The 24710-nt window shown below is 44.8% G+C and overlaps 1 protein-coding gene across 1 annotated transcript in view; it reads left to right on the top strand.

Annotated features, from left to right (window-relative positions):
* LOC147430621 (cytoplasmic 60S subunit biogenesis factor REI1 homolog 1-like) overlaps positions 1-24710 on the top strand; it is a 60050-nt gene that overhangs the window by 12424 nt on the left and 22916 nt on the right. The window lies entirely within an intron of this gene.

The raw sequence follows: 24710 nt of genomic DNA on the forward strand, positions 1-24710 counted from the left end.
GTGCTTGCTTTCCCTCTTATGCACAGTGCGGTGCCAGGAGTGATGCCCTGCACGCTACGCACTGCCCTCTCTCTCCCCTTTGGCAGTATGTTATGCCCCTCTAGTGGGCTTTTCATTTGACCAATGTACAGTTGTGTGGGTTCATGCGCGATTGCCGAGGCAAGAGCCTCTTGCACAGGTACTGGATTAGCTAGCGGCTAATCCCCCCGCAGGTACAGGTGAATTCAGAGAGGTTTCACGCCAGAAATCTCGTCCGATTCAAAGGGCAAGTAGCCCTACAGGTGCGGGAGCTCGAGGACTTGCTAAGGATGCGACCGGCACGCGAAACGGAGCCCGAAACAGTAAATTACAGCCTGCTGTGTATTTTTGCAGGTTTAGGGTTTTGGCCCTAAACGGACCCTAATACCCCCAGGAGGTTCGGGGACGCAAGGGGACCGCTGTACAGGCGATCTGGCGCATTTTCAGGGCTGAAAACAGAGAATTCAGCGTGCTGCAGATTCTCGCCAGGTTTTGCGAAGTGCCCGTATGCGTCGGGAAAGTCATTCAATGCGTGGGAATACTGACTGTGAAGGGTTCTAGTACAGTTATGCTACCGAAATCAGGCTGGAACAGTGGAAATTCAGCCGAGTTTGTGCGGGGCAGCTTGTAGGAACCACAGCGTTTATTCCCTCTTTTGAACAATAAAGAAATACCGAAAGGGGCGCCTAAGTTAGGGGCCAATCTGGTGTCCGTCTACTCATACAGGTGCAATCTAGCAGCCTGTATCCCTCTCCCCTTTGTTGTGTCTTGAAAGTACAGGTAAAATAGACGACTAATAATGGGTGAAAGCTAAATCAAGGTTTAAAGTAAAGTCTACCGCCCTTTTTGGATTGAACAGGCCGGTTCCAGTCGGATACTTCTTCCCGATGCTCCCTGTCACCCATCCGATGTGATGCATCAGAAGTACCTGTTCTTGGTGGCCTTACAGATATTCCCGTTCACAGTGTTCCCGTCATTACTTTGAATGACGCACTAGGAATACTCTGTACTCGGATGTCTCTAGTGAGAAAAACCCTCTCACTTAAAAGTCCAATAATTCATTTAGAATTATTTTTCCTTGGTGTTCCAAGCGAGAAAAGCCTCTCACTTATAAATCCAATAATTTATTTAGAATTATTTTTCTGTCAGATAAAGCCAATTTAGCAACATCCCTCTCACTTATAAAAAGTTGTCCTCAACTGTAGAGGTCCAACTGAACTGCCGGGGAGAAACCGGAAAATTTCAAATCTTGCTCAATGGTGAGTTGAGCTAGTCCTTTCTCAAAAGAGAACTTAGAAATTAAATTAAACAAAAATTCAATAATTCAATAATTCAATACTTACCTTACCAGTTCATGTCCTTCCTCTAGTACCTCGAGGATATCCTTCACCATTCATTAAACTTACGAGCCATGTAAGAACTCGTCATTCGCGTCTTTTCGAGAATTTGTTAACTCAATTCCACCTTCTCAATCCCGAGAAAAATAATCCTCCTAAAAATCAATTTAGGTCTATGTCCTTGCGTATATATAACCTTGCGCTATTAGTCCTGAGGATATTAAACTTCTTCTGTCCTCCCGCATAGGGCATGTCGAGAGCATTAAGCTCATGTGAATCTTCCTGTGGCAGACAAAGTGTGTCATCTTACCAAAGTAAGTTCTTATTCCGGGCCTTTGCTTTGGGTAGGCCAATTGTTCTGATCCAAAGTTTCCTTATCCAAGACTCTGTTAACTTGATTCCCTCTTCTCAAATTCGAGAAGAATAATCTTCCTAGAAATCAATCTAGGTATTTGTCCTTGCGCATAATCCTGCGCTGTTAGTCCAGAGGGTATTAAACCTCTTGTGTCCTCCCACATAGGGAATGCCCAAGTCGTAGAGCATTAAGCTCGATGTCTTTCTTTCACAATTTGCGATCACCTTAGAGAAGGTTCTTGTTCCGGGCCGTCGCTCAACGTAGGCGGACGGTTCCAATCCAAAGATTCCTTGTGCACGGCGGCACTTCCTTCCAATCTTTATTACTTTCTTCCTTGCAAAATCTCAGGTAGATAGAATTCTAACCATAGCATTTTCTTAACGTACGTTCAAACCCAGTTCACAATAGAGCGAACCCTCTTTGATTCTTAGGGATGTTCTCCCATATGTAATTCTTACCATTTTGAAACGGTTGGCGAATTATATTCTTACGAACAGATTAGTTCGAATTCCAGCAGCGTGTAAATGCTACTTGACCTGCTCATGGAGAAACATATACCGCAACCAAAAGTTGCTATTGTAATGGGAAAAGCACATAGCGTACTCAATGATCAACGACCATCAAAAAAACCTCTTCTCCGTAGAGAAACTCAAATTCCTTCTACCGAACACATCTCAAATAGAGATTCTCGTGTCGGAATATCCTTGCGCGCAAAAAGGCGCTCAAGAGAGTATAACAAACTCTCATCCAGTTCCTTGGCATAGGTCTGCATCTTCGTGTGTTATTCATGCACCCAAAGGTGTACATAAGTTTCAGTGAGCCATGGAAATTACCTTCCCTTGGTAAGATCCTTAGAGTGAAGACGCTCAACCTAATGATCACTTGGCTCAATCTTAGAGCAAAACCCGCTCATCAAATAATCTAGGATTTCAATCCTTGGATTCCTCAAGCACAGGCCGTAGTCGTTGCTTGTTCCTTCCCTCGTAAAGAGAGTGTTCATTCACTTGTGCGAAAAGCACTACCAAATCTTCCCTTACCGGGTAGGGGGTGTGGCTTAAAGAATATTCAAGCTTAATGAAAGCTTTTCTTTGCTGGAAAGCTCAGAATGGTTCCTTCATAATTTCCTACACGCAGTAGCAAGCAATCTGCTCGAGAATTACCGGATACCAGATCAATCATGGACCTTCCGGATGGTTAAGCAAAGCAATTCATCATATAAAACAATGTTCTGACTCAACCCTACTCTCATAAACACTTGAGAGTGATTGTCCTGGTTAGATACATGCATATCCCGTGCATAAAAGCAATACGTAGTTTTCAAATCCCTCAAAGATTTAACTTTGATCAAAGACCTGTCCTCTCACTTAAAGTTCGAGGGTCTTTTGTTCAAGAACTCAGGAGTTAGATTGAATTCCCTTACTCCAAACTTTCAGTGTTCAATGGTTTCCGTCCCACTATGGGGATTGGATTCTATGTACACTAAGGTGTTCACTTTTAGCTTTTATTGCTGACTTTACCATCTGCTGCAAAGTATTTTACAGATGCATCTACAAAATTCGGGCAAAAGTCCTTTGTTGAATTTCTTCATCTTTCCTTCCTCAGAGAGGGTCGAGAGTGGAGCTACCTTGGGAAGAGTGAACCATTACTTGCTTTGTCTCGCTCGTATTCCTATTGGCCAAACCGATCCCAATCTTCTTTGATGCCTTCCTCAAAGCTTAGAGGAAAAAAATTTGTTGAAAAATTCAGCCTTGAATTAAATCCAAGTCTTGATATACGTTCCTTGCAGAGCTTTGGTATACCACCAAGTACTTGCAATCCCCCTTGAGGTATTTGGTCACATGTCTCACCTTCGACGCTTCTGAGAAATTGCCATTTGCAAAGGCAACTTCAAACTGTCGAATAGCTTTTGGGACATCTTCCCTTTCGTCAAAAGTATCAAACTTGACTGCAGTGTTCCTAGGTCTAGAGACCACCTTTCTATCCTTCCCGAAATGATGGGATTTCTTGGCTATGGTTCTGGATTGATGTTCATGGATATCTTTTGGGTTCTGAAGGATCTTGAGCATTCTACTCCTTGGATTCTCTAGGTTCTTGAGCATCATGCTCTTGTCACCTTCGTAGAGAATCCCAAGTCTTGTGTCGACTTCTTGTAGAGAGAAAAAAATTCCCCAACTCTGCGAGCTTTTCCTTGCAGGACATAGGGTTCCGCCTGCTTATTTCTCTCTTGGCTTCTCATGGCTTCTTCCCGTATCTTCCCAGAGTCGTCCTCCTTTATAGAGAAAGAGAGGAGACCATGCTCTGATACCACCGTCATAAACGGGAGCGCATAACAATATAAAATATTCTCGGATAAATAGAATTTATCACTTAATACTGAAGCCAAAGGATATAGAGAGAAATAAATAGAGAGAGAGAGAGAGTGAGAAGATCGACACAGTACTGGGGACTAGAAGATGGGCTGGTCCCCCCCCTTTTACAGAGAATCCTTTATTAAGGAGAATCTTTTTACAAGCACAAGAACCGGAGAAAACCTCTCTGTTCTAATTCTCTGACTCGATAGTCGTTCCTTCGCGTAAGGGAAATCCGAGAAACGAGCTCTCAATCCTTTTCCCGTCTGTACTCGGAGTCGAGATTCCGCAGACAATTTCCGAATTCCGTTCCCGGAACTCCCAAGCGTAGGCCAAAGCCTTCTCGCTTCTCCTTTGTGATGAAGTACCTACAAACACATGCAAACACACGACAACAATTTGTATGGCGAATCCACAATAGATACCTGTCGCTCTTGCGCGGAAAAGCGACTTCCGTGCTTCGTAGTTTCGCGATCTCTTGCGTTATCTGGCGGCAGAGTCTTCTTTGTTGACGTTCGTAACTCCCTTTCAATGAGGGCATGTGGTGCTTTTATAACTCCTTGGCCACGACACGAATAGCTGCTCGCTTAGAGATCGAGGCCGTTTTTTTCTTTTTTTCTTTTGTGCTGTTCTACCCGAAATAGGGAGAGAGAATTCGCTGGCTGGTTTTGTTGCTTTGTTTGCTAAGTGGCTGTCCACTTATTAAGTGGGCGGCCGGCATATTTTAAAATTGGTCCGAACCTGCCCAAAAACTCAATAAAACCTTATAAGTTAAAAACAAAACCTTATTCTCTGACTCGATAGTCGTTCCTTCGCGTAAGGGAAATCCGAGAGACGAGCTCTCAATCCTTTTCCCGTCTGTACTCGGAGTCGAGATTCCGCAGACAATTTCCGAATTCCGTTCCCGGAACTCCCAAGCGTAGGCCAAAGCCTTCTCGCTTCTCCTTTGTGATGAAGTACCTGCAAACACATGCAAACACACGACAACAATTCGTATGGCGAATCCACAATAGATACCTGTCGCTCTTGCGCGGAAAAGCGACTTCCGTGCTTCGTAGTCTCGTGATCTCTTGCGTTATCTGGCGGCAGAGTCTTCTCTTGTTGACGTTCGTAACTCCCTTTCAATGAGGGCATGTGGTGCTTTTATAACTCCTTGGCCACGACACGAATAGCTGCTCGCGTAGAGATCGCGGCCGTTTTTTTCTTTTTTTCTTTTGTGCTGTTCTACCCGAAATAGGGAGAGAGAATTCGCTGGCTGGTTTTGTTTCTTTGTTTGCTAAGTGGTTGTCCACTTATTAAGTGGGCGGCCGGCATATTTTAAAATTGGTCCGAACCTGCCCAAAAACTCAATAAAACCTTATAAGTTAAAAACAATGCCTTTCACAACACTTCCTAGGCGTACCTGGATGCAACCACATGCACGAATGCAATGCAAACATAGATTCCTCGCGGGAAAGCGTCTGCTCTTCGCGGAAAACTCGTTAAAATATTCCGCTTTTTTAAGAAAAGCTTCTAAGAACCCATCTTTATTCTTGTGCTTGCGTCTTTACGCGTATTCCTCTTTTCCAGTTCGGATTTCCTCTCGACTATGGATATCCCCTTTCCGATGCACCCGTCACCCACCTTGTGACGCATCAGGAGTATCCGTCACCTAGTCCTTTTCTACCGAACTTACGGTACAATCTCCTTCACGATACTCTATCTCACCCATCCTATGACGCATCAGAGATGTCCGTTGGATGGTCGGATACTTCTTCCCGATGCTCCTTGTCACCCATCCGATGTGACGCATCAGAAGTACCCGTTCCTGGTGGCCTTACAGATATTCCCGTTCACAGTGCTCCCGTCATTACTTTGAATGACGCACTAGGAATACTCTATACTCGGATGTTTCCAGTGAGAAAAACCCTCTCACAAAAAATTTCAATAATTCGTTTAGAATTATTTTTCCTTGGTGTTCCAAGCGAGAAAACCCTCTTCACTTATAAATCCAATAATTTATTTAGAATTATTTTTCTGTCAGATAAAGCCAATTTAGCAACACTCTATTCCGAGGTGGCCCAAAAAAGGTGGACAAAGGCACTGTGTCAAAACCTTATTTCTCAGTTCTTGTGTAACACACAAGTTCTTCTACATCAATTAGGCTTCCTTGAGTAAATAGCTCGTAACTACTTCCCCACTTTGCAATCGGTCAAAGATGTCTACAAAATTTGGATTTGTGGCGTATTGATCTACCATATCATTGAAGGTGTGACGATGAACTGCCAAAAAAGCCAAAACCAAAGGCGTGCGAGACATTGCATCTGCCACCACATTCTTCTGTCCTTGAACATGCACAATCTGAAAGTGAAATTGTGACAAAATGTTTGCCCACCGCATCCGCTTGTCCGAAAGCTGCTTTGGACATAGGAAATAGTGTAAACTCTGGTCATCGGTGAACATTGTAAAATCGGCTCCGAGTAGAAAGTGTCGCCACTGAGCAAGAGCATGGATAACTGCCAACAACTCCTCATAAATTTGTGCGACCCATTTTGGTGTAGAAAACATTCTACTCCAATAGGCTACAACATGGCCTTCTTGCATCAAGACCGCTCCTAGACTGCGGCCACATGTATCATAGTATACCTCAAATGGCTTTTGCAAGTATGACAAAACCAATACTGGGCTAGTCGTCAACTTCTCCTCAAGAGGCTTGAAGGCTGCAATCTCAGATGGTTCCTACTTGAAAGGAACCCTTTCTGAGTCAAAGCATGTAGAGGAGAAGCAATCTTTGCAAACTTTGAATGAACTGCCGAGAGTAAGTACTAAGAACACAAACTTATAAAGCTACGAACCTCATGAACAGCTGCTCGACTCTGCCTTCCGGGCAACTTCTTGGTCTTCATGAGTCTGGTGACTCGTTGTGCTACTGCTTCAAACTCATCCTCTGAATACACCCTTTGGGTAGGAGACCTAGGTGTAGTCGACTTCTTCATTGTCGTTTTCACAGGTGATTTGATAATTGAACGCCATCTTGAATGCATCTCGTCAAGGGGATACTTAGCCAAAAATTTCGCATAATGTGGATTTTTGGAATACCAAAGCATCTGTTGGGCACAGGCGTCAACTTGCTGTTGTCGCTGCATCTCCATCCTTTCGTACTCAGTAGGAGGAGATGGCCCATATTGCTATGAATCTCAGATTGATGATGTCCATTCGAATCTTCATTGTTCTTGCCGGGGCCGGAATGGTCGGACACCATAGTTTCCTCCCGGCGGGATTCGTCGGCTGAATCGAATGAGCTTTTGTCACGTGACACATCTAACCCTATGTGTACGTGACAAGCTACAGCATGACCAGGGTCGAGTTCAATCAAGTCAGTCTAGAATAGGAAGTGATCTGGCACTTTCTGAGTCTGTTCGTAGACTGTGCTTGTCCAGACACTTAGATTAGATGCATATCCTCTGGTTGCACACAACATGAACATCAGTACCCATCAGATTCCATCAGGAGCTTTTTTACAGTGCATAGACCTATTTTCCCTATTTTTGATATTTTTCACTTATTATTTTGAAGTGACTTTTGTTGGAAAGTAGGTAGGTCAAATTTACTAAGTTTGTATAAGTAGAAACCTAGCGCTAGCACTTCCTGGCAGAAGAGGCAGCAGGAGCACTCTCTCAACAGGCAACTTCTCAGCAGAACCCCCAAGAACCCTAGCGTTTTTGTTCCCTGGCAGATGGGTTAGCATTTTTGGACAAAACCTCAGATCAGCCAGCGTTTTTGCTTTGACAACAGCTTGGCGACAGCAAGAAGCACCAGACTCCCCAGCGGTAGATTCTCCACAGCAAGACTATTTTCAGCCCTAGCGTTTTTGCATCTGCAAGACACTTTAGCATTTTTGCAGATCTTCGCGACAGAATCCCCACAAGCATCAGCGTTTTCAGTTTTCAGCAGTCAGACTCCACAGTAGAACCCCCGAACCTCGCAGATCTCACCTTCCCGCAGCAATTCCTTGCCACACGGTCAGATTCCGCAAGGTTTGCAAATTCAGCCCGGAAAACGCAGATTTCAGCATCTGCGTTTTCAGCGCGTCGTCATCGCATCGTCGCCATCGACATCGTCATCGACATAGAGTCAGAATTCAACAGATAAAGATTTGCAGATTTCAGCCATTAGCACTTTCAGATTTCAGCCCGTCTCGTCGTCGTCCTCATCATCGTCGACATCGTCGGCAAGTCCAAGCATTGTAGAGATTGGTGCAATCATAAGTAGACCGCTCTCGCCATAGAGAGTGGGGCCTTCGGAGGAGGGTTTTACAACGTCTCTGGTGTCATATTCTCTTCTCTCTCTATCTCTCAGTCTCATGCACATCCATTCACAGTGTCCATTCACTTTGTTTGTGTCCATTGCACTCTCTCACTAAATGAACGGAAGGCTCTCCCTTCCGTAAGTAAAAGGAACCCTTGAGCACAGTTCGGAGCACTCATCTTGAGCAAAGTAAAACATTCATTCCGCTGCACCTTACAGCTTTGTTATCACTGTAACAGACTTGGACACTCCAAGTCGCGACTCTACCACAACACACATGAGAAAACTAAAAGAATTGAACAAAACTGAGAGAGACAATATGGCAAGGGGAAGTTCTTGGCCTAGAGAGATTGGTCCCAAAGACGGACGTCCCTTTTGGTATCTCAATGATTCAAAAAGTACGATGTCCAAGGGTCCTTGTCTTAGCAGTGCTCTCCGAGCTTGTCTGCATGAGATTGAGGCCCTGGTATTTTATTTATAGGCCTTGGGCCTTCTAAAAGCAGTGTACATGAAAAGCTTTAGGTCTAAAAGCATCTGGTTCCCAAAAAAGCTAGCGCTAGGCTACTGGCGCAATTTGCGAAAATCTGTACAGGTGCCACGTCAGCAACGCAAATCCTGGAGGTCCATACAACAGCTACGTCAGCCGCGCAAATCGCTGGAGTTCGTACATCTACCACGTTATCCCTCTTTTATGCATCTTTTCAGTCTTTGTCTCTTTTGGGCCCCATGAGCGGATAGGACCCCATAAGTTGGTACAACTTATCAAAATGGATGGCCTTTTATTTTTGGCTTGTCATGCCAAGGGCATACCCAAGGGAGGTCACAGACCTGGGCTAGTAAGTGGCCGGCTGTGAGTGTGGAACAACAGGGGATTCAGTAGCCAGGGGCTATATAAGGGAGGTTGGGCGGTGAATCCAAGCCAGGCAGTTCCCTGGGAATTATACTGGTATCAGAGCCAGGGGAGGAGGGGAGGAAGCATGGTCTCTCTCTCTCTCTCTCTCTCTCTCTCTCTCTCTCTCCCCTAACTTCCTTGGCACGGATCCTTGCTCTTTTTTTTGGCTGGCTTGTCAAGGTTCCATGGCAGCAAAGGGGCATGGTCCCTCAGATCTTGCATAAATTCTTGCAAAGCCATGCAAAGTCGAGGTTGAGGTGGACATGAAAGCAGGGCGCTGCGGGCATGGCCGCTTAGTCGGGGCCGAAAACGAAGCAAGGGCTAACCCGTGTGCACAGGGGCTTTGGAAGGAGAAGCTCGCAAGGTCGAGGTGCAGGAAAACCATCGCGGGCGGGCTCAACAGGGTGGCAGGGGCAGTAGGAGGGTGTTTCGACACAGGCTCGGAGCCCGGCATGCAACCATCTGCTCGGCCTCGCCTTTTCTGCCTCGCGCGTTGCCTGTATTGCCGCCATGGCTGAAAAGAAACAAAGCTCGATTTTTTTAATTTCTTGTGAATGGCCACCGTAATTTTGGGGTACCCCCACCAATTAAGGGTTGAAGCCCATGACTAGGGTCGGCAAGGCATGATCTACGACCAGCATGGCTAATAGCAAGGACCATGCGGAGTATCCACAACCATGCACGACATGCAAAGCACAACCTGCAAGGCATGTAAGGCTACACACCAGCTCAAGGATGTCCGAAAACTTGCCGATGCTAAAGCCATATCTTTTGGTATGGAGCACTTTCTGTATGCAGGTATTGACACGGCAAGGATATGATCTTCCCTATTCGAGCACGGCTTTGACTCAAGATGGGAAATGGTTCTAGGTTCAAGGATGCTCGAACACGCAGGCAATGTGGCCACCACGACAAGTTACTGGAGGGCATTTTGGAGGTAACAAATAGCTTTCAATTTTGTTTGTTACTTTCCTTCAAAACGTATTGCATCAAGAAACAAGCAAGGCTTGTGCAAACCGTGTTGTTATCAAATTTAAGCATGGTTTATCCATGGCATCACAACCCGGCACGGTTGGCTCATGTCAAGGTTTGTGTTTAACAAACTTTGGCTATCCAAAGATCAATGATTGGTTTGACGACCAAGAAGTAGGCGCAGATACTCGGTACGGCCGACCATTAACTACACTTTCAAGTAGTTGTTCAACAAGTTTCTCGGGCTTGACTTCTCGGCAAGTTGTCTGCCCATGATGCATTCAGATACGGATATGATCCACTCATTGTTGACAAGCATGATCCGATGAGTTTTCTAAGACATCACAGGAGCACGGCTCCGTCTCCACAAACTTCCGGAATACAGTAAGCAAGCCAAGCTGGTATGAGGTACATTCCTTGCAAGTATTTTTTCTGTTTTTCACTACATTGTCAATTTGACAAGGTCGACTTTCTTTTGCTCTGTAAATTGCCGAGAATATCTGTTCGCTATGAGCATAGAAGTACTTATGTGAAGCACGGCTTTCATAATTGATAAATTTTGTATTGAGACTTCCCATGTTTGGCATATGCTATGAGCATATAAGGGATTTGACACTATGCTTGCATGATATTTCATTGCATACCAGATGGGCGTGAATGCCATATGAGAGCGGGTATGGCATTTCCCAGGGGAAAACCGTCGGGTTTCAAAGGCAGTTTAGTGAGGTGAGCGATAAGTTACCTAGAGGAGGCAACTCCAAGGGGAAGACCGAAGCAAGTCCCGCAGTACCTGGGCCTCTGAACGGAGGTACTTGGTCGCTGTCACGCCCAAATCCAAGTGGCGAGTGGGTCTCTCAAGGGATTAGTCATGGCCCTAAGAGTGTAGATAATTCTGGACTCTCGTAGTCCAGAGGAAACTAGTGACAAAAGCGTCTGCCTTCGGTTTCTGGGTGCATAGTCCTGGTCGTTCTTCTTGTATACTTTTTTGGTGTATGAGGGGAGCGGCCGGGCGTGCCCTACCCGACTCCGAAAACAAAAACAAAAAAATGCCATATGAGAGTGTATATGATACACGTGACAACTCTCTCTCGCTCGTTCGAATTGGCTATGAGTCGGATTCGAGCAAGTTTCTCCTTGCCATCTTAACCCTAAACTATGTTAAGATTCTTGATTTTTCATGCTTATGCATTTCTGTTGTAAAGGATTGTTAGTTATGCAAAGCAAAGAGCGTTGCCAGTTACACGTGAAGCAAGGCTTCTACCTCGTGCTAAGATACTTCCTCTTGACTAGACGTCAAGGGAATTGGCACACAAGTTTGGGGCACTAGCAAACATTGGGATATCACCTCACAGCATCCCTACCAGTACCGACGGTGCAAGGCACTTATGATTTTGGCTTTTATGTTTGAGCCCGTCACTGTAGCCAAGGGCTTACAGTTTTGCATGCAAGGTATGTTACCCTATGGATTACGCTTCCGCTATAACACCGGAACCTCTATCAAGGACAAGATATTTTCTGGATTGTTTTACATTATTTCTGGATGCTGTCACAGGCAAAGTGCCATATTCAAGTCATCCTCGTACAATCACGACCCCTGCAAGGTAGGTGGGTCAGGATGTGTTTTGTGTTTTTCTGTTACCTCTCTCGATGAGATAGTCGTACCAGCAAACTGTGGTATGCTTATAGAATAAGCTGCAAGCCAGACATAAGATGCGTAAGAGCACACAGATTGGGTACACACTCTAGAAACTTAAGGAAAGTTCCTCAGCCCAGCATGCTCTCCTTCTCTCTTTTTCTTATTTCTCTCGAAGAATAATGAAAACTTTCTAAGAAGATTTTGATACATGTTTTGCTCGTGAGTCAGCCTGAGCCAAGGTGCTCTAACTCTCCGCTAGAAAGTGGCCAAGACGCCACCCAAATTAGTCTTCATCGATTCGTCGATTGCACACTAATTTGTTATTGGCATAAGGGCTATGAGCCACAAAGGCTAAGAGCCAATGTCAGACCAAGGCTAAGCCCCAACTGTTGGCATTGCTTGGGCGATTGTTCTCAAGATCGAACAAATCTATCCAGTGGAGTACCCATCGCTGTGAATGGCCAAGCAAGCGTCTTGCCATTACGGATGTTTTGGGTGTCATTTTTGCACTACATGTTTTTAGTGTGATGCTCGAGTTGAGTGTTTGATAATTTCAAACTCACATAAGCTGCTCTATACCATGTGGTTTAGATGCTGCAAACAGTTAGGACAGCATGGCTATCCATAGGAGCTAGACATTTCACTTGTGTGTATCTCCTGCTCTCACTATAGCACAACAAGTGTCTATGGAAGCACAGTTTTAGGGTAAGACCCGGCGGGTGATTACTAAATCACACCATCGGCATTCAGGATCCCATTTTGATCTATCACAGTTGTACTTTCAAGGAAAGACGTCCGCAATCTACCACGGGGTAGTGGATAGATCCAATCATTTTTGTACACGGTCGACTATGTGAGTTACCATTAACTGCTATTTGTGCAGTTTCTCTCACGGGTCAGGCTAAGGGGTTTGACTATAGAGATTCTAACCAACGGGTTTGGATTGTGAAGGTAACACCCAGGCTTTCCATTGCAATGTTGCTTATTTTTCATTTTTCCATTAGTACTCTTATGCATTTGAACACGGGTAAGTGAACTTTAAGTTCAATCTTCAGGTACGTATCTAATTTGGTTTTGTTTCTTTTTTCCACGTCGTATGCACGCTATGTTATCATTCAATTTTGCTCTTCAAAGAAACGACAAGGTCATGTAAGAGCCAAGCCATTTGGGCTATATTGTCCAAAATCAGTTTCCGCATTATGCAGTTATAGACCCACTTGTAGGGTTTATTTGGCACATGTCACATGGGATACAACATGGTCTAGGAACTCAAGGAGTTTGGTTTAGCCAGTGTGGAGCAAGGCTAATGAGGGTCCCTCTCACTCTTGTCGTAGAGTGTTTGCAATTACCTCCACACACAAGTACATTGTCACAAAGTGATGATGTGTGCTCGGGAGCCGAGCTGCTGAAAACCCTAATTCTGCAAACCCTAACCCTAAAACCTGCAAATCCTAAAATCTGCCAGAAAACCTAATCCTAACCCTAACCCTAACCCTAACCTGTCCTAAACCCTAACCCTAACCCTAAAAAGCAGCAGCTTATATTTTCGTGAAATGTGCTTGCATGATGATGTGGCATCGTACGTAAAGCTCTAAAAAGTGATTTTCAGCTTTTGGCTATGCAATTTGTGTGAGAGAGAGAAAGAATTCCCTTGCTTTATTTTTTAACAAAACTCAAGTGAGTCTGTGAGAGAAAAAGAGAGTTTGCTTTATTTCTGAAGCTTTTGGGGCTCTGCTTTTGGCATCCCTTGTAAACAATAATAAGCGGTTTGGGCTCACTTTGCAGGGCATCTGGACGCAGAGTCTGAGAGTGAAACCCTAACCACTCTCTTGTACTTTGATCTGATCAATACATAAAGAAATACCGAAAGGGGCGCTAGTCTTTGGGGCCAATATCTCTAGGCACTGAATTCCGCCGGGCCAGTGCAAATCTATTGTGATCTGTGAATTGTTTTGAAGTGGTTATTTGGTGCTGTCGTGATTGATTCTTGACTTGGAGTGTCCAAGTCTGTTATAGTGGTATCATAGCACTACCGATTTCTCTTCTACGGGAAATCTGATCCCCAATTTTTTTCCCGCGGCACCTGTGGCTGAGCAAGGATCAGTCAACTCCCTTTGCATCCGAAGATGCGGGCAGGGATCACAATGAAGATTCCGGCAAAGAGTATGGCCCGCCTCGGCCTACTCAGGCGGAGCAATGAGAGATGAAGCGTCGTCAATTGATCGGCAATGCAACAAAGATGATGCTCAGTTTTGCGAAGTTGGCAAAATATATGAGCGAGACTTCTTTTCAGGAAGTGTATGCGCAGTGGCAGAAAACCACAACACCACCCCCGAAACCCGCTCTCAAGAAACCTTGTGATCACAAACAATATTCAGACAAGGAATTAGAAGAGGTGGTTGATGCATGGATTGCTCAGCTTTTCGACGCGCAAAAGAAAGCCAAAAAGCACGGCAAAAAGCAGAAGAAAGGCACTGACTTCTCGGGTTATTTGGGTTGTCAGTCAACATTTGACAAAGCAAAGAAACAGAAGAAGCGTGTTCGCTCTGAAGGAGTACCCAATTCTTCTTCTTCTTCTTCTTCTGACAGTTCTTTTAGCTCTTTAGATTCGAGCGAAGAAGACAGAAAAGGCAAAAAGCGAAGCAAGAAACAACGCTTCGGAAAGGGCAAGAAAAGGACAAAGAAGTCTAAATCTCGCCCAGTGACTGACAATTCTACAGAGGACTCGTCTACAGACAGTTCAGACTCCGATGACGGAAAATTTTATGGGAACAAGAAGAATTTTTATAAAGCCAACCAGTATGACTTTCTGGAAGATAAAAGCAAGAAAGTTTGAGAGTGTAAAGAAGGTGGACAGTCGATCAAATTTGACACTTTTTCAGGTTACAAAGATGCTTCGAAGGCTTTGTCTTTTATACAGCAGTTTGACATCGCTTTCGCAAGAGGACGCTACTCAGAGCACTCCAAGATTCGGAGAGCTGCCTCTTACTTTAAGGGGAATGCTCGAACTTGGTGGTCCACGCTTCTTTTAAACAAGACTGCGCTAGTTAAATGGCTGAAATTTAAGAAGCTTTTTATTTCTTCTTGGTTGAGGCAAGAGTATGAACGCGATGTACAAGCTGCTTGGAACCATCTTCGGATGACCAAGAGAGATACAATGGATGCTTATTGTGAGAGATTCTGGAGCTCTTTTCTACCCGCCTCTTCATTCAAGAAGATCTCGTTCAGAGAACAGATTGAGCGGTTCACCTTGGGTCTACCTACAGAGATCTGAGATCACTACTTGGAACAGAAGTCAGCTTCTATTCAGGAGTTGATGAGTCGTGCGAAACGGGGCTTTGCCATTCACTCTGGTAGTTTGACCTAACCTACCGATGAGGTCATGACACAACGAGCCGAACAGACTTCAACGAATGAAAGTAGAAAGAGAAAGAGCAACCCAGAAAAGAAGGATGCACGACCCAAGCTTACTCCTCAGGAGAGAACTCGCTTCATCAGGGAGGGGAAGTGCTTTGGATGCGGGGAACATGGACATATCTCCGCAAAGTGCCCGAAAAAGGCACAAAAAGAACAGGATGACAAGGACGACGATAGGGCTGAGAGTTCGAGAGCAGCTGAGGAACGTGGAAGAAAAGGCAAGATGAAAACAGGACTGGTTCCAGATTGTGTGGGTATCGATTCCAACACCATGGACGAGAGTACAGAACTTTGCCGAGCTTGGGGCAAAGTGAAAGATCAAGAGGCCCTGATCTTCTTTGATGGAGGAGCCAAGGCCAACTTCATTTCACCAGAATCGGCGGCGCGGCTCGAGATCACTCCTTATCGGATGGGACCACTTGCGGAGGCAGTTCTAGCGGCACCCGGCATGGACGTAGCCATTACACCTGTCATTGGCAAACTTCGGTTGCATTGTCAGGGGTATTTGGGACATGAGGACTTTTTCATAATGCCTTTGGAGGGTTGTGATGTTCTCTTAGGGATTCCCTGGTACCACAAGAACAACGCCGTGGTCGATTATCGGGCAAGGAAAGTGACATTGACTACAGAAAAGGGCAGAACCATTGTACTTGACATTAAACTGAAGGGCGAGTCTGTCCCTATTGTATCGGCTTCGGCCATTTCTAAATTAATGAAATCCAGTCTGTTTGTTTACTCGATCTTTATGAAAGAATTGAGCGATAAGGATAGGACAAATATGTCTAAACTTGATAAAGAACGCCAAGATTTTCTCCACTCTCATGCCGATTGCTTCCTAGAGGGCGTACTAGGCGAGTTACCACCTACTCGTCCTGAAGATCATACCATTGATCTGATACCTAGAAGCACACTACCGAACCGGCCACCTTACCGTGTGAGCCGAGCACAGAATGAAGAGATTATGAACCAAGTGAAAGACCTCTTGGAAAAGGGTCTTGTCCAGCCTAGTACTTCATCGTATTGCTCTCCAGTGTTGTTGGTTTTGAAGAAAGACGGATCTTGGAGAATGTGTATCGATTATAGAGCTCTCAACAAAATCACCATCAAGAACAAATTTCCGATTCCTAGGATCGATGATATACTTGATAAATTAAAGGGATCCTCGTGCTTTAACAGGATTGATCTGAAGAGTGGATATCATCAGATCAGAATTGCGCCGACGTCTACAAGACAGCTTTTTGGACGATTTTTGGATTATTTGAGTTTTTGGTGATGCCTTTTGGCTTAACCAATGCTCCTGCGACATTTAACCGGATGATGGACATGATTTTTTGAGAGTACAGGCTATTTGTTGACACTTTCTTTGACGACATCATTGTTTTCTCCAAGAATGAGGCAGAACACAGAGATTATCTGCTTCAGGTCTTTCAGGCATTACGAGATCACAAGTTAGTGATTAATGCAAAGAAAAGTGAATATTTCCTACTAGAGATACGCTTTTTGGGACACACTGTCTCAGCACCAGGAGTGCTATTGGATCCGGCCAAGATAGAGACTATCCGTGATTGGCCCGATTTGATGAATGTCCATGAAGTTAGAAGCTTCTTGGGACTGTGTTCGTACTATAGGCGGCTCATTCGAAAGTTTGTAGAGGTTGCTTCCCCTTTGCATATTTTTACTTTCTTTCAAGAAGGGGGGATATCACAAACTGCTGACGTGTCAAGCGGTTGAAGAACGGAGCCAACCTACTGATCTCGACCGAGAAGCCTAACCCTAAGTAAAGAAGGAGAAGCAGCAGCAGAAGTTTACCGACCTACAAAGTCTTACCGAGTGGCCTATTTTTAAAGAAGAGTTCCCACCAACTTTTGGGACCCCTACTGATGGGGCTTAAGTGAGCTAAAGGCATTAAAAATTAAACCGGGGCACACACACATACACACACACACACACACACAAAAACACAAATCGTAAAAGCTGATGACGTGGCAGCCTGTACGGAATCCAGGATTTTGCGTTGGCATGCTGCCGTGGCAGCTGTACAGACGTCTGCAATTCGCGTTGACATGCTGATGTGGTAGCTGTACGGATTCCGCAAAACGTGCTGGCAGCTTTTTGTGCAAGTGCTTTTGGGACCAATTGCTTTTGAGTTTGATTGCTTTTCAAGGCCAAGGGCCTTTAAATTTGTGCAAAGGGCGTATTCTCTGGCATGCTTCAATGTGAAGGTGAGGGATTGGAGTACCGGCATTGTATTCAGCTGAAGCAATATAAAGAAATTCTTAAAGGGGTGCCAACATTTGGGATCAGTACTCTCTGGGGTGGAATTTCGTCACTTCGTGTCGCAGTGCTCTCTCTCTCTCTCTCTCTCTCTCTCTCTCTCTCTCTGTGTTCAATTGAAGTGCTAAAAGTTTGTTCAGTCTGTTCTTTTCTATTGGCACGTGGTGCCTGTCTCGTGACATCCGGACATGCAAGTTCTGCGAATAGGCTCACAAGATTGCTGGTACTAATGCTCCTAGGATTCTAGACACTCCTATCTAGGGATAGGTAATCTGGAAGTCAATGCAACATGTCCACATTGCACACAGAGCCATGTGCACATCCCCTCTTGTTAAAGGTGAGGTACGGGTACCAAACTCCATGTAGTCCATAAGATGATCTTGAATAAATGGCCTTCTAGGTGATGGCCTCGATCAATGATTTCGTTGTTGGTTAACGACCAGCCTATGCTTGCCCAACTTGGATGGTGTGAACAAAATTGCAAACTGGATGGATGCGTGTAGAGCGAATGGCTGGATAAACAAATGCTGATGCCCACGAAGGTTACTCGTCAGCCTATGCCTTTCCTATGCAGGAAGATTGGTGAGAGCAACACCGAACGGGATATGAAGATGGCTGTGCTCTTTGGAATGCCCTCGAATGTAAGGTGCATCGGAAGTGAATGTTGAACTTTGCTCAAGATGAGTGCTCCAAACTGTGCTCAAGGTTCCTTTTTACTTACGGAAGGGAGAACCTTCCGTTCCTTTAGTGAGAGAGTGCAATGGAGAGAAACAAAGTGGTGAACAGTGTGAATGAAGGTGCTGAGACTGAGAGATAGAGAGAGAAGAATACGACACCAGAATGTTGTCAAACCCTCCTCTGAAGGCCCCACTCTCTATGGCGAGAGTGGTCTACTATTGATTGCACAAATCTCTACAATGCTTGGACGACGACGAGACGGGCTGAATTCTGAAAATGCTATTGGTTGAAATCTGCAAATCTTCTATCTGCTGAATTCTGAATCTATGTCGGTGACGATGTTGATGACGACGATGCAACGACGACGCGCTGAAAACGCAGATGCTGAAATCTGCGTTTTTCGGGCTGAATCTGCAAACTACGCTGGATCTGACCATGTGGCGAAAATCTAGTGTGGAAAGGTGAGATCTGCGAGGTTTGGGACTTCTACTGCGATGTCTGACTGCTGAAAACTGAAAATGCTCGTGCTACTGTTGATTCCGTCGCGGAGGAACTACAAAATGCTGGTTTGCTTGCTGCTCCAAAAACGCTAGGGCTGATTCTGTCTTCCTGTGGAAAAGTGCTAACGCTAGGGCTGATGTGCTGTGCTGTTGTTGGAATCTGCTATCTTACCATCACCGGGGCTGATTTGCAATGCAAATGCCGAGGCGGGTCTTCAAGGCAAAAACGCTAGCCTCTTGCTGATGCAAAAACGCTAGGTCTGCTCTCGAGGGTCCTGCTGAGAAGTTGCCTGTTGAACCGGAGTTTCTGCTGCCTCTTCTGCGAGAAAGTGCTAGCGCTAGCTTTACTTATATACTTGCTTGCTAAATTTGCCCTACCTAGTTTCCAACAAAAGTCACTTAAAAATAATAAGTGAAAATTGGCTAAAATAGGGAAAATAGGTCTATGCACTGTAAAAATGCTCCTGATGGGTTCTGATTGAAATCTGATGATCATGCTGTGTGGAACCAAAGGATATGCATCTAATCTAAGTGTTTGGACATGCACGGTTTGCGAACAGACTCACAAAATTGCCAGAACACTTTCTATGCTAGGCTAACTGAACTGAACTGAACCCATGTCATGAAGTAGCTTGTCCACGTACACATAGGGTTAGATGTGCACGTGACATCCCCTCCTTTTCAAAGTGAGGTACTGGTACTGAACTGTATGGCGTCGAGGGAGATCGCCAACAGCGTCTGGATGAATCCTGGGAAGGACTCTTCGCCGGCCCACTCTGATGCGTGGGTCATGTGATACTTGAACTCCATAAAGGTCTACAACGCTTGCTTGTCTGGGCCGCGCTGAAAGCGACACAAAGTCTTCTTTGGCTCCTTCGATGCTTCAACTTCGTCGATAGTCATGCGTCTACCTTCTTCAAGAATCTCCGAGGATGAAAATTCCTGAAACCACTTCCAACACAAAAACATGAACATACCCATTCTATGTAAAGTGTCTGGAAAAATTCTAGTCTTCTTTAAAGACTGTGCATGCAATGTAGACGAACATAGAGACGGAGTGCCAAACCGTTCATCAAACACACGCAAAGAATGGGGTCGAATCTCGACTTTCCAATCTAAATCAATCAACTGTGGCAAAACACAATGGAAATGCCGATGCTTGATGCTCAATCTTTCTTGTGCTCTTCTGATACTGTGTCATGCCAAGGAAGAGACATGGAATGTGAATTCTTTGAATGCAAACATTTCATCTTTTCATGAATAATCCGCATACATCCGTGCTTATTCCGTGTTCATCATACAATATGTCATGCCTGTGAAAAGGGACCACATAAGGACGGTGACTAAAATACAGGAAAGCATCACGAATGAAACACTCGAACAATGCGTGCTGACTAATCATTCGAACACATAATACTTCCTGTGGGGGTCCTTTGGACCTCGACTTGAATGCCAAGTTCGGCTCTTCGTGATTGATTGAATCTGCAACGAGGTTAGTTTCACTAGAAAAAGTATCAACTACACCATCATCCTTGTGAATAATCAAATCTTTATCCTGTAAATCATGATGTTTGTGAATAATCACATCTTGATCATGCAAATCATCATGCTTATCATTATTATGCAAACCATGTGTGTCATGCTTTGGAGAAGACAAGACTGAAAGAGTCTCCTCCTGTTCCTTTGCAATCTGTGCCTGCACATTAGAAAAGAGTTGCAACAACTCTTGCATGTGTCGGTTTCTCTGTTCGCTTGCTCATGCTCACGCTCCAAGGCTACCCGGCTTTCTTCGTGCTCGCGTTCCAGTTCTGCTTTTCTTTCTTGGTATTCACGATCTATGGCTGCCATTCTTTCTTTGTGTTCTGCCTTTCTTTCTGCTTTTCTTGCTTCGCGTTCTAACTTCCTGTCTATCATCATCTTGTCGAAAAGCTCCATAGGAGTTAGTGCAATCCTTGACGTAGATGGGGAAGGGTCAGAAAAACCTCCTGGTGGGGAAAACTCTACTTCGCCACTCCCATGCTCACCACCTCCATGCGAAGTATCCATTCCGCTTTGGGTGATGACCATCCACTGAAGTCTTGGGTTCTTAAGTTCACGAGGAAGTTGGGTTCTTATGGGTTTTCAAGGCAAAAACGCTAGCCTCTTGCTGATGCAAAAACGCTCGGTCTGCTGCTAGGGGTCCTGTTGAGAAGTTGCCTGTTGAACCGAAGTTCTTGCTGCCTCTTTTTCCAGAAAGTGCTAGCGCTAGCTTTACTTATATACTTGCTTGCTAAATTTGCCCTACCTAGTTCCCAACAAAAGTCACTTAAAAATAATAAGTGAAAATTGGCTAAAATAGGGAAAATAGGTCTATGCACTGTAAAAATGCTCCTAATGGGTTCTGACTGAAATCTGATGATCATGTTGTTCCAGATGATATGCATTCAATCTAAGTGTCTGGACATGCACGGTCTGCGAACAGACTCACAAAAGTGCCAGAACACTTCCTATGCTAGGCTAACTGAATTGAATTGAACCCATGTCATGAAGTAGCTTGTGCACGTACACATAGGGTTAGATGTGCACGTGACATCGAACCATGGCAAGTCCTATGTATGATGTCTCATGAAACCGCCAAATAACTCCTTAACGATAGAGGTTCCTCTTGGGGCTTCGACTAAATTGCCGCACAATGAAAGATCTAGATGAATCCTCGTCTCTGCAACGGATGTGGTTGCGAATGTAGGCTCACAAGGCTTGCGAACTCCCCCGATGGTTGCCTCGGATGGGAGCCCTTTGGCTTCGGATTGATGGCCATCGATTGCAGATGGAGTGGACCCGATGTGCTGCCAAAGGTGTGGATAGATTGGTGATGTTGCAATGCCTCTTCAGGAATGGTGGAATTCTCTAAGCAGATGGAAGAGATGGTTCTGCAAACAATGCCAAGACTCCAAAGCTAATGGGTTGATTTGGATGGCACCTTTCTTTATCTTCATAGGTCGCTAACAAATCCTGATACTCACAATCAACATCTTCACGTTTCCAATGCATGTCTTCAATGATGCGATGTGTCCTGTCGAAGAATTCATGACAACAAATATCTATGCTAGGATTCCTTATGTCGAGGTGGTGGAGCATGCACACAAAGTCAACTGCCCTCTTGTAGGTGCACCACAAGTGTAACCCTCGGAATAGTGTTTGCATTTCCTACACTCAAGGTGTACGGTCCTACACGCAATGGTAGGTCCTACAGCTCCATGAGTGATAGAAGTGTACTTGGGAAAAATGCTACAACACACACTCAAATACTAGAGAACTACTCTTATGAAGATTTGGAGCTAAGAGAGTCTCATAGCACTTAACTTCGAGTATTGTTAGGCAAATTTCTGAAGTCCAAGTGTCCTTGTAAGGTGCAGCGGAATGAATGTTGTATTTTCTCAAGATTAGTGATCTTTATTGCTCAAGGTTCCTTTTAGTTCTTAGGGAAGGAGAGAGCCTTCCGTCTTTATGGAGAGTGCTATGATCACGAACAAAGTGAGTGGATATTGTGCGTGCAAGTGAATGAGACTGAGAGAAGGAGAGAGAAGATATACGACACCGAGAGGTTGTAAAACCCTCCTCCGAAGGCCCCACTCTCGTCGGCGAGAGTGGTCTACTTTGATTGCACAAAGGTGTACAATGCGTATGCAATGGTCTGATGCAACTTGGATTATGCCGATGACGGCGACGACTTAGGGCTGAAATCTGGGATCTTCTATTTGCTGAATTTCATGGCTGTTACGGGGCTGAAATTGACTGCTGTACTGTTGTCCTTATGGCTGAAAATGGTGGCTTTCTCGGGGTTCATGCTAATGACAAAACGCTGAGGTTATGGCAGGGAACAGGCTGCGTTTTTGTGTGGATATCGAGATCTGAAAAACGCTGATGGACTGCAGGTAAGGCTGCGTTTTTATGGGCTGGAAACCTGTTGTGAAAAACGCTACCATAGGCTGAAAACGCTGGGTTCTGCTGCTGGTTTGCAATCCCAAAAACGCTGGGCCTTGGGGCTGCTGCTGATGGTCAAAAACGCTAAGGGCTGAGGCATGTGGGTCGCGGGAAAACGCCAGAGAATGGCACTTGATGGCGATGCTGGATGCTGTGGGGGAAACGCTAGGGATGGGGTGAGGGTGGCGATGGTACTGCTTGAAAAACGCTAGGGGGTGTTGAGGTGGGGGTACTGCTGAGAAGTTGCCTGTTGAGCGGGAAGCTCCTGCTGCCTCTTGTGCCAGAAAGTGCTAACTTGGGTTTGCTTATATATTAACTTAGCAAAATTGCCCTACCTACTTTTGTTGGAAAGTCACTTAAAATAATAAGTGAAAATAACCAAAAATAGGGAAAATAGGCTAAATGCACTGGAAAATTCCCCTGACTGAATCTGATGGATTCTGAAGGGAATACTGATGATCATGCTGTGTGCAACCGGAGGATATGCATCTATGCTAAGTGACTGGACATGCACGGTCTACGAATAGACTCACAAAAGTGCCAGATCATTGCTAATCTAAACTAACTGGACTGATTGAACCCTGCTGTGGTGTAGCTTGTCCACGGACACATAGGGTTGGGATGTGTCACGTGACATCCCCTCCTTTTCAAAGTGAGGTACTGGTACCGAATTGTATGGTGTCGAGGGAGATCGCCAATAGCATCCGGAATCTTGGAAGGGACTCTTCACCGGCCCACTCTAATGTGTGGGTCGTGCGGTACTTGAACTTCATAAAGGTCTGCAACGCTTGCATCTTTGGGCCGTGCCGAAAGCGACAAAGTCTTCTGTGGCTTCTTCGATGCTTCAACTTCGTCTAGAGTCCTGCTTCTTTTGTCTTCAAGAATCTCCATGGCTGAAAATTCCTGAAACCATCTCCAACGGAAAACCATGAACATACCCATTCTATGTAAAGTGAAGGAGAAAAATCTTGTCTTCTCTAAAGACTGTGTATGCAATGTAGATGAACAAATAGATGGAGTGACAAACCGTTCATCAAACACATGCAAACAATGAGATCGAATCTCTTCTGTTTGATCGAAAACAATCAACTGTGGCAAATCACAATGGAAATGCCCATGCTTGGTGCTGATACTACCATGTGATCTTTCGGAAACTGTGTCATGCCAAGGAAGAGACATGGAATGTGACTTCCTTACATACATACCTTTCAGCTTTTCACGAAAAATCTGCATACATTCGTGCTCATCCACAAGAGAAACGTGCTCAACATATAATATGTCATGCCTAGGAAAAGGGATCACATAACGATGCTGACTAAAATTGTAACAAACTTGGACCCTCCAAGTCAAGAATCAACCGCGACAACACCAAATAACCACTTCAAAACAATTTACAGATCACAATAGATTTGCACTGGCCCGGCGGAGTTCCGTGCCTAGAGATATTGGCCCCAAAGACTAGCGCCCCTTTCGGTATTTCTTTTTGTATTAATCAATCATCAAAGTACAAGAGAGCGGTTAGGGTTTCACTCTCAGACTCTGCGTCCAGATGCTCTGAGAAGTGAGGCCCTCACCACTAATTTAAAGGTTACAAGGGATGCCCAAAAGCAGAGCCCCAAAAGCTTTTAAAATCAAAAGCATCAGTTCTCTCTCTCTCTTAGAGAGTCTTTTCTCTTTTTTTTATAAAAAAAAGCAAAAGCAAAATTCGCGTCGCTCATCATTTTCCAAAAAAAATAAAAATAAAATAATTTTATTTTAATAATAATCTGCCTCCGCGATTTCCAGAAATTAGGGTTTTTGGCAAAAATTAGGGTTTGCAGGAATTTTAGGGTTTCTGGCAGAAATTAGGGTTTCTGTTGTCCGCCACGTCATCACTTTGTGACATACCCCCCTCTTGAAAGCATTGTAATCGACCGCGATTACGCCTGCAAAACCGAGAAAAGCCATAAACCGTCTTAGCAGACACTGACTGTTAGTACCTACGTACTAGGAACACACATCTAGCACATGTACAAAATCGACAGTCACATCAC

The sequence above is a fragment of the Adiantum capillus-veneris genome, chromosome 21 (assembly GCF_014529385.1).
Source record: "Adiantum capillus-veneris isolate H3 chromosome 21, ASM1452938v2, whole genome shotgun sequence".
Lineage (NCBI taxonomy): Eukaryota > Viridiplantae > Streptophyta > Polypodiopsida > Polypodiales > Pteridaceae > Adiantum > Adiantum capillus-veneris.